This window comes from Vicugna pacos, chromosome 8 (genome assembly GCF_048564905.1).
Source record: "Vicugna pacos chromosome 8, VicPac4, whole genome shotgun sequence".
Classification (NCBI taxonomy): Eukaryota; Metazoa; Chordata; class Mammalia; order Artiodactyla; family Camelidae; genus Vicugna; species Vicugna pacos.
This window is the reverse complement of record NC_132994.1, coordinates 19,668,648-19,679,746: the sequence shown is the minus strand read 5'-3', so window position 1 is coordinate 19,679,746 and position 11,099 is coordinate 19,668,648. Positions and strand designations below refer to the sequence as shown.

Genomic DNA, 11,099 nt, shown 5'->3' with positions numbered 1-11,099 from the left:
AAGGGACCGCTAAAAGCCAGGTGGGCACACTGTGAAGTCCAGTGCTATTGTCAAGAGGTCTAAAGGCTACAGTTTCTCCTTTAATGCTTTATAATTGCTCTTGAAGAAGAAGAAACCAACAAGGTGTGAAAATGATACGCCTTTTCAGAAAACACGAAGTCCTGCCCCTACAAGTTGATCCATGTGCTAAGTTTCTTCTAATCCTTTCAAAATGAGTAAAAGCCCACAAAGTGCTTTTGAATCCCTATTGGCTACCTAGTTCTACACACGATACCCCCATTTCCCCTAGGAGCCATTTCATAGCTGACTTCACACTGCTGCACTAATGTTTGCAGGTGTTGGAGAAGTTGCCTATCAAGAATCAAGTTTTATCCTCAAATCACTATACATAGGCAGAGAAAAATAATGTTTTTTTTTTTTTAAGAATAAAGCTGTTCACTGGATCACGAGTTGATCTGTCTTCCACAAATTGAGGATCAGCTTCTGGTGAGTCAGTCCACAGTGAAATGCCTGTTTGAGGTTGGTATTCATGCAGGCAGTTTGTGTGTGTAGAGGCATTCTGTGTTCAAGCTGGATATTCAAAATACTGCCCGAGCCATCTCCTGACCCAGGCATCAAAGATTTATGCCGTAGAATAGAATAGATTTGTACACAAATATTGTGTCCAGATAGTCTTTGTACATAGAAAAAAACCTATTGTGGCAGATTGCAGATAAATTATTCAACTGACGGTGCAAAAGCATTTGTTGCAAAGCAAAGTAAGTGTATAGTATTTTCCTACACTCCACCCTGGGAGAGAATATTTATATCAAATGAGTATCAGTGCATTTGAATTGTAACATGAAAATGATGCTGCCATTTTTGTGAACAAAACCCACTTGGTTGCAGAGGCCCACTTCCGTAGCTTTCATTTCCTGCTGTGACGTGGTGTGTGCATTTCACTCTCAAGCAATGGACAGACAGCTCTTTCATTTCCATTCCAGTGGATTGACCTCAGATAACACAGTGGCCTCCTTAGACGCAGAAGTGCACCAAGAGCATTCATGCTCCCGTGGGACATGTATATCGGGAAAGAGTGAAGGGACTCGGACCAAGAGGGGTTTTCCAACAGTCTGATGCTAAGTCTTCTACCAAAACCTATCTGGAGACAGAGAGGTGACCTCCACGTGAGTCCTCACAATGTATGTCGCGTGTGTGAACGCGGGGATGCCAGTTCACGCGCTGACACAAAAGACCTGCCGCTGCTGGTGAGTGATCGGGAAGATCCCACATGCGTTCGGGAGCTTCGAGCGCCGGTTAGACACGGTGAGCCATTTGAGGCAAGCACCACCTTTGCTTGTGAGGCCTGAAGGGCCCGTGAGAATTTGTTCCAGAACCAGTCTGATGCAAGTGCACCTCTAATATATGCCTTACAAACTCCAGAGGCCATATTCAAAACAGGGTCTTCTCAGTGTATGCAAGGGGCTGCAGCCCCTCTCCTCTTCCTCCCCAGGTCGAACAATACGGACAGTTTTCACACATATCTACCTGTATAACCCTCTGTACCTCTCATAACTGGTCAACGACTGTAACAGGTTACATCAGGTGTTTTTCTACATACTTTTTACACAGATTCTATGCGATTAATGTAACTTAATTCAATGCATTGTTTTATTGTACTAGTTCTTAGGCTTGTCTTTTTATTTTCTAAGTGATTGTGGTTTTTCTTGTGGTTTTTCTTGTAAAAATGAAATGGCTGTTGATGCTTATTCTCTGTAACTAAGAGTTTTTACCTTTTTGGGGGGAAAAAACATTGCTATGAACTAATGAATTGAAACTTCATTTACTCATTGTAAATACACTATTGTGCAAAAAAAAATTTTTCACTCAATTGAATTGCTAGTGTTAACTGAATTTTGTCTAGACACCATTTCTGTTGATGAAATAAAGACATATCATTACGCATTGTAAACTGATTTTCTCTGCCTCTGATCCCTGTGTTAGAGATTATAGAACTTGTCTTTTCCCCTTGTTTGGACCCTTATCTGCTACGTGATTAATCTGATCTGAAATCTAAAAGATGTGATCATGCTAATTTGATTCCTCAACTCTGAATTTTGAATCTCTCTAGTGCCTATGAGAGTAGACAAAAGTCATTAAACCCAATTTCCTGGTTTGATATCCTGCTACAGGTATGCAAGAGGTCACCACTGGAGGAAGCTGGGTGAAGGATATTGTTTCTTACAAACGCACATTACAGTTCTCTCAAAATAATAAGTTTAACTGAAAACAAAAGGCTAAATGAAAATAAATGGGGAAAAGAAAACACCAATTCCAAGATACAATGAATTGCAAGGCACAGAGTTTAGAATTGTGGTTAAGGAGTAACTACAGTTAAGCCAGAAAAGAATATTTGATCATTTGAGTCTTGGATTTTGATGTAAAGGGAAAATGAGATACCAAATGGTGGGGAGGCCAGACAACCCGAGTGCATGGGCCTTGGGAACAGTCTGGCTGGGTTGGCAGTGAGGCTGTAAATGATGAATTCATGTGATGTCGGAAGAGTGCAGTGCTGCCGGGATTTGAGCTTCAGGAAGTGCATGGCCTCACCCCACCTGCCCGGTGGGAAAGCTGAATTTACCAGTTGCTGACCTCCTCTCCCTCCAGTCTCCCTACTTAGTCAAAGGCTTCAGGGAGCAAATAGTGGGATTAGCAAATGTGCACTGTTCTGAAATCATAACAGTCCTAACATTTTAGGTGTCAGAGGTAAAACATAGTCCTTCTCCTGAAGACATGAAATTATTCAATCCACTCTGGGAAAACAGGTGGGTCACGGTCCCAAAGTTTTCTGTAGGAAAACCTGGTCATTTAGAACTATTGTTATTTGCACCTTCAACCCTGACGTTTGTGCTTGTGGCAGGAATGACAGTGATTTGATACAGAATAAAGCCATTGTGCCCCGAAGAAGGGAAGCATTCAAATACTTCCCAGCCCCAAGAGGGTGTGGCCATTTTCTTTCCTACTTTGAACGTGTACCTTGGGAGTGACCTGTATCTACTTCTAGAGCATGGTGATGATTCTCAGTTTGCCTACCCTTACATCAGTCCCTGCCAGCAGTTCTGTTGTATGCTGTTTGGAAATAACAGAGCTGTTCTTTGAAACAGTTCTACAACTTTTGACTCTTCTCTGACCCTGCACCCCCACCCCCTCGACTAGGATGCATTAGCTGCACATCTCACAGCCCATAATGCAAGTGTCTTTCCTTTCATTTGAATTGAGCACGATACCGTCTGTCCCCACACCCACCCCTGGCTCCTCTAGATCCTGAAACCTACCTGCTACTGGCTGCCTAGTCAACCAGACAGAGTCATGACTAGTCTCCACGGCTAGTTTCCATTCCCTCCTCTTGAAGACAAGTGCACCTCTAGGCAATAACCCTCATCCTAAAGCAATGGATGGAAACCATCAGACACATGCCAGCATTTACTGGAAGCATTACATTTTATACTGCGTCCTTTTAACTTTTTTTCAAAGCTCTATTTGTGCTGTACAGTTAATTACCCTACAAAGGCTTTTGAGGGTGAAGGAAATTTAAATTAGAAAAAAAACAAGGGAGGGAACGCTGCCAAACAGGCTTCTGAAAGGGTCTCTCATAATAAACATGTTGACCAGACAGACCAGGACACCAGTGAATAAAGAATAGACTGGAGAATTGGAAGGGATGGGTAATACCGTATCCATGGCACCTATACATAAACATACACTGTGCTACATACCGGGCATCCAAGATTTAAAATGCCCAGCCCATATCCTTAAAGCTTTCACAGGCTAGTGGGGTCAATATATACACAAATACATTACTGTCCAGGGGCAGCTGATGGTTATGGACAAGAGTGAGAGCAGGGCTTCCCAAAAGGAATGGGCCTTGAAGCAGCTAGATCTGGCTTTGAATTCTAGCTGCGGGGCAGGCACTTAAGCCAGAATTTAGCTGTGGGGCAAGTTGTTTCATCTCTTTGAACCTTCTCTGACCTATAAAATGGGGACAAATGACAACTTCACACAGCTGTACAGGGTATAGAAGGGCCTTCTCGGAGCTTACTTTCCCTTTCATAGCTTCTCTCAGACCCCGCCCCTACCTCCGCGGAGGTCCTGCCTTTTCCGCATCGAAGCCCAGCCCCCTCTTTCCCCGCCAGCTCAGGCCCCGCCCCCTTCCCTTAACCCCTGGAAGACTACGAGAGTTTGGCGCCAACTGTGTTTTTTTAATCCCTCCCAAAGGCGGGAACTAGTAATTTGCGCCGGGACGTACTTTGCGTCTGATTTGATTGGCCAGGGGCTCTCAGTCCCGCCTCCCCGTGCAGATAGCTCTCTGGCATTGGTGGAGATGCCAGCGAGACCTTGGTGTCCAGAAAGGAGCCAGGGCTACCTTGGGCCGGGCCGGGCGGGTAAGTTGCTATGGGGGTCTGGTCCGCGCGGGGTTGCTGGGGAAGAGGTTGCATGGCGCAGTAGTGCCCTGAGCCAAGGCTGGCGGCGCCGGGGACCCCAGGAGTCGAAGGGAGCGGCGCAGTCGGTGGTGGGTGGGCGCGCCTGATGTCCGGGGGGCTCCGGGTAACCGCGTTCCCGCTGCCCTCAGGTGCAGCTTCTGGGCTCTAACCCCGCGTCCCTCGGTGGTCCCTTGAGAGGATGCAGGCGGGGGCGAGGGCGAGCGCACATAGAAATTGTTCTTTCGACCGCTTTTCCTGCCCCTCCCCCACCAAAACCAGTCTCTCCTTGGAATGTACTCTTAAAAGCTTTAGGATGGTATTCTCTGGAGGAATGGGTTTTTCCTGTGTCTGGTAATCATTGATGTTGGTTGTTTCCGCGATTCTTTCGCCCAGAGAAGTTGTTTGACTTAGTCTGCACAGCGCCTAGAGCCATGCCTAACACGTAGTGGGTCCCCAGTCAGATGTGAATGTAGAATTCGTGGAATCTAAGGATTTGTGTTGCAGGCATCACGTTGGCATTGTTACTAATTCTTCCCCGGTCTTTCCCATTCTCCACAGCTCCAGCTCCAAACCTTTGGCCTCTCTTCAAGGCCCCTCCCCCATCTCAGTCAGGACCCCTTTGATTGGAGGGGCACAGAGGCCTTTAGGGTAAGAATCCCTCCACTCCCACCCCAATTATCTTCTAGCGTTTCTTGACATTTTACAAGAGATCACCCCTTTAAAAATTATTTTACTCTTTAATGAATATTCTTGGTTTTGTCATCTGGCTTTACAGACAACTGGGATCTAATAAATGTGCCTTTTACCAACTGTTTGACCTTGGGACAAGTTTCTTTATCTCTTTCCTCATCTGTAAATTGGGTAAAAGAATATGTACCTTATAGGACTTTGGGGAGGATTTAAGGTAAATTAATAATATATTTACAGCATTTAGGTCAGTGCCTGACACATAGTGTATAGTGTGTGGCATTCATGTTACTCTTTTCCTGATCTTGCCTTTCTCATGAGCCTAAAAATACATTTTCCCTTTCTCCTGGCTCTTTCTCTACAACTGTTTTTGCTTTTCTCTACAACTGTTTATTTCATTCTCTCAATTTTTCTTGTAAAGGAAACTTTTCAGATTGTCTCTTAAAGACATTGTCCAGTGTCAGACTAGGTGATCCTTCTCTTGTCTGCTTTGCCTTCACATCTGAATCCATTGGGATTGTTCCTCTAATGATTATGAGTGAGCTTGTAACTCTTTTCTTTCATCATCATAGTTCTCAACTTTTAAAATTTTACCTCTACACTTTCCATAGGTGCAAAACTCCTGTCAGTAGCAACTCTCATTGAGATCCTCGTTTGGGGAAAAGTGAGAGCAAGTGTGTAAAAGCCCCTCTTCCCAAGAGATTCTGATACATAATTCTTCCTCCTCTTCTTCCTTTCTTCCTTCTCTAGAGAATCACTGGCCTTTGTGATTTCAAGAGTAATCTCAACTATACCAATTATGTCTTGTCTTCTGTGCTGTATCCTCATTTTCCTGCTGTGTATTAGCCATCTTCTTCTGGATGTCCTACAGGTAATTTAACATGTCTTCCTTGGTTCTCCATTGCAGTTAATGGCACAACTACCTTGTTATTAAAGCTGATAACTGCAGAGTTGTCTTTAACAAATTGGAATTTTGATAAATTCAGTAAAAAAAATTTTTATTACCTACCAACCTGTCAGGCTTTGCGCTGAGAACTGGAGATACAATGGTGAACAGAACAGAGCCAGGCCTGGTCTTTGTGGAGCTTATAGTCTAGTGGATAAGATGGGCATTTCTCTAGGAATCCCACAAAAAAATGTAATCATAAACTGAAAAGAAGCCATATAGAGAGAGAACACAGTGAAATAAGAATATGTAACAGAGGGCTGACTGAGTGGATAGAGAGAGGGTAGCCAGGAAAACTCAAAACATTACTGAAGCCACAGTATCGAAGATGAGTTAAGTGAAGGAGAGCAATGAGAAGAGAGCATTCTGCAGAGCCCTGTAGTGGGAGGGAGCAAACAGCGTGTTCAAAGAGCTGAAGAAAGGCCAATGTGATCAGAGTAGAGACTGCTGAGAAATGGGAGAAAATCATGCAGACTAACCCTAGTGAGGTGGGCAGAGAGAGGCCTGGCTAGTTAGGGCTTTGTAAGCAGAATTGTGACAAAATTTGTTCTTTAACCTGAGGTGGGCTGGAAGCACTAAAGGGTTCTAAGCAGAGGAGGGGACATGATCAGATTTGCATTTTTGTTTTTTTTTTTTAATTGATTTTTTAATTGAAGTATAGTTGATTTAACACAACCTTGTGTTAGTTTCTAATGTATAGCACAGTGATTCAGTTATATATGTATAATATATATATATGCTCTTTTTCATTGTAGGTTATTACAAGATATTGAATATAGTTCCTTGTGCTATGCAGTAGGACCTGTTGTTTATCTATTTTATACATAGTAGTGTCTACAAATCCCAAACTCCTAATTTATCCCTCCCTGACCTTTCCTCTTTAGTAACCGTAAGTTTGTTTTCTATGTCTGAATCTGTTTCTGTTTTGTAAATAAGTTCATTTGTGTCATTTTTTAAGATTCTACATATAAGTGATATTATATGATACTTGTCTTTCTCTTTCTGGCTTACTTCATTTAGTATGATAATCTCTAGTTCCGTCCATTGCTGCAAATGGCATTATTTCATTCTTTTTTTTAATACCTGAGTAGTATGCCTGAGTTGTATATATATACCACAACTTCTTTTTGTTTTTTTGTATTTTGTTGGGGGAGGAGGTAATTAGATTTGTTTGTTTAAGTGGATTTACTGGGGATTGAACCGAGGACCTCATACTTGGTAGGCATGCACTCTACCACCCCATATTACAACTTCTTTATACAGTCATCTATCAATGGACATTTAAGTTGCATCCATATCTTAGCTATTGTAAATAGTGCTGCTGTGAGCATTGGGGTGCATGTATCTTTTCAAATTAGAATTTTCTCTGGATGATGCCCAAGAGTGGGATTGCTGGATCATATGGCAACTCCATTTCTAGTTTCTTAAGGAATCTCCGTACTGTTTTCTATAGTGGCTGCACAAAATTACATCCCCACCAACAGTGTAGGAGGGTTCTCTCTTCTCCGTACCCTCTCTAGCCAGCACTTACCGTTTGTGGAGTTTTTGACGATGACCATCCTTACTGATGTGAGGTGTTATACCTCATTGTAGTTTTGATTTGCATTTCTCTGATAATGAGCAATATTGAGTATCTTTTCACATGCCTGTTGGCCATCTGTATGTCTTTATTTGAGAAATGTTTGTTTAGATCTAGGTTTGCATTTTGAAAAGACAACTCAGCCTGTGGTTTTGAAATGGACAAGACTGGATATTTAGATACACTTTTCATTAAATCTCTTTGATTCTGCCACAGACGTCTCAGATCTGCTCCTTGTCTCTATTTGCACTACTTATAACTTAGTCTCGCTTTGTTGTCTCCTGCACTGTTTTAATAGCCTTTTCTATCTCCCTTGTCATACTCTTCTTGCTAGAGTTAAATATCTGAAATGCAGAGATTTGATCATGATATTTTTCTGCTTTAAAAACCTTCAGTGGTTCCCCCACTCCCTAATGGATGAAGTATAGGTATCTTAATTATGTTTTATATCACCGGACTTCTTAAACCTCAGTTCTCACATTCCAATCCATGGATGTTCAAACCCAGCCTTGCTTGTGAGTTCATGGATAGATGTAGGGAGATGGTGTCAAGAAGTGTATTTGTAAACAGGAACCCAGTTTCACTGAACCTGGGGAGTTTTGGAAACCTTGGGATAGTGAGTGATAGGGCTAGAAAGGTAGGTGCCAGTGTCTATCAAGGTAAGGAGTTTTGACTTGGTTCAGTAGGTACTGGGAAGTAATGCAAAGTTTTTGAGCTGGAAATGAGATGAGCAGGATTGCTTTAGAAGAACTAACCCAACAGTTGTGTGAGTCATGCACTAGGAGAGATAACTAGATAGCTATAGTGGGGGCCTGAAACAAATTTCTATGGCAAGAACGGGGATAAATGGGAGACATATTGTAGGGCAGCGTCAGTAGAGATGCTACTCAAAAGAAGTAGCAACGTCAGGAGGTGACAGTTGTTGATGGAAAGATGATCTTTTTTGGTTTTGGACTTGATGAGAGCTTGGACTTACAAAAGTGTGTTTATTTTATTAACTTTAGCACCTTATTGCTGACTGTTGGTTTGTATTTTAGTACAAACAATTCCTAATTTTCAGGCACTGAGGGGACAGCAGAGGAGTCTGTATAAATCTGATCTGGTATCCCTATTTTTTGTGGCAATACTTACTCTCTATCCTGACCTTGTGTTTGCCCATCAGGTCTTTAACCTGCATTCTACTTTGCAGTTGTAGAAAATACGGTATTGATGTCCAGGAGCTCAACATGTTAGGAAAGTATTCAGATACATTTTTACAAGTGCCCAACAGCATTTAGAGCTAGTTATGTGTTATTAAATTCTAATAACCACAGCTCTGTGAAATCTTCTCTGTGCGCTTTTCGTGGTAAATGAGACTAAGTAGGCTCTGAGTGAGGACCAGTGGAACCCTCTTAGGAATAAATTGTGAGCTTTAGTTAATGGATATGGACACATATTTTGGCTGGTTAAGTATATTTTGACTGATTTCCTGGTTTATTCAGCACACATTTATCTTCATATATGTATATTAATTGCTGAGAATATAGATATTTATAAAACTTGATCCCTGTCTTCAGGCTGTTCATGTTTTATCTGTTATTCAATATGGTAACCTCTGGCCATTTAACTTTTTTTTTTTAATTGAAGTGTAGTCAGTTTACAATGTTGTGTCATTTTCTGGTGTACAGCACAATACTTCAGTCATATAGGAACATACATTTATTTGTTCTCATATTCTTTTTTACTATAGGTTATTACTATTTAACTGTAAATTAATTAAAATTAATTAAAAATTTAAAATCAGCCTCACTGTCAGGCCAAACAGTGGATTCCCAAATATGTCTTGTCCTTATCCCTGGAACCCATGACTGTGGTGCTTTACATTGGAAGAAATTGCACAGATATGATTAAAGTGAGGGTTATGAAATGGGGAGAGTATCCTGGGTTATTCAGTTGGCCTGGAATTAGCTTAAAGGCCCTTAAGAGCGGAGCAGGAGAGCAAGAGACAGGAAAGGCAACGTGATGACAGAAGGTGGGGAGGGTATTTTAATTAAAATATTAGCACAGTTAAGAACGCATGTTAAATTCCTAATAAATAAGCATCTCTGTAAATATAGGTCTTTTCCTCAAGAAAAAATAAAGATGAAGATAGCTCGATGGAAGGAGGAATAAGGAAGGATTGTGGCAATAAGAGTAGAGAGACATAAACATTGGAGGTTGTCGGTGTAGTGGCAGTTGCAGGTTTTATGTGAAACCTTGTGACGGCAGACTGGATGGCTCTGGCTCATTGCCCTGTGTCTGGCTTTGTCCCCCATCCTTCCTCCCCAAAAGATTGAGGGAAACCAAGCTTAAGCCCTTGCAAGACAAAAACCTTTGGCTGTACTGATACTAGAGAAAGAAAGGGGAGTGACAGCCATCGATGGTAAGGGTGTCATGTACAGGACTAGATTCCTTCATTTAGCTGCTGTTAATCAATAGTGCAAAAATTTAATATCCTGGGAAAGAACCCTGTCTGAACCAACATAATGTCTGCATTATACTGATAGCATTTCTGTATTTCTCAATAATGTATGTGCTAACTTGCATTATAGAAAGCTGTGCTATGAGTCTGTCATGTGGCTGAATGGGGTAGGTGAGAGGAGCAGTGTGAGAGAGTTAGAAAAGCAGTGGTAGACACTTCTGGAAAGGGTGCTGGTTTCTGTGCCAGGGAAGCTTACCTCAATATTTTGGGTAGCTCTTGAGGATTTCTGACCTGGAAGTGGAACACAGGCTAAACGTAACCAGAATTAATTTTGGCCTCAGTGTGGAAGATGGTAAGAGGAAAAAGATACCAGGAGTATGGAAACTAGCTTGGAGACTTCTATAATAATTTAAGTGAGAAATAAGTGTATCTGAAACTGGAATACTGACTTCTCAGTCAGTAAGGAGATTATTAAATTTGTGAGATTTAAAAATAAAATCACTGAGAATTTGTGACTACTTGAAAGTGAGTGTGGAGATAAGAAAGAGTCAAAGATAATGGAAGCTTTTAGCTCGAGAGTGAATTGAGGCAGGAGATGGTTGTTTATATTTTCCATATCCAGGCATTTACCTTATTTGCTTTCTTCCATTATTATGCCTCATAAAATCAATCCTTTCTTTCTCACTGTCTCCCTCTTGTCATATCATGTGGACTCTAATAGTAGCTTCCTTCCCAGTTTCCTTCCCTACATTTTTTGTCTTTCTAGTTCATTCCACACATTAATCTTTCATTTCTTTACAGCAGTGTACTAACTCAGAAACCTTCCAGTGCTCCTATGGTCTGGAAATTCAAGACCAGATTCCTTGGTTTGACATTTAGAATCTTCTGTTTGATGCTAATGAAATTTTAGTTTTCTCTCTCAATCCTGTTCTATCTGAGGTCCATTCCAACTAGGCTGTTTTATTTACGGTTCTCTATGTATACCTT

The 11,099-nt window shown here is 41.6% G+C and overlaps 1 protein-coding gene across 3 annotated transcripts in view; it reads left to right on the top strand.

The window, feature by feature from the left end:
* Positions 1-4,354: 4,354 nt before the first annotated feature.
* Positions 4,355-11,099, top strand: part of CASP8AP2 (caspase 8 associated protein 2) — a 33,859-nt gene continuing 27,114 nt past the window's right edge. For 2 of the 3 annotated variants that reach the window (XM_072965625.1, XM_072965627.1), the window contains exons 1-2: positions 4,355-4,421; positions 5,019-5,108. The gene's annotated coding sequence lies outside the window, so the exon portion shown is untranslated. The remainder of the gene's footprint in view (positions 4,422-5,018; positions 5,109-11,099) is intronic. The other variant, XM_072965626.1, reaches the window with a different exon arrangement.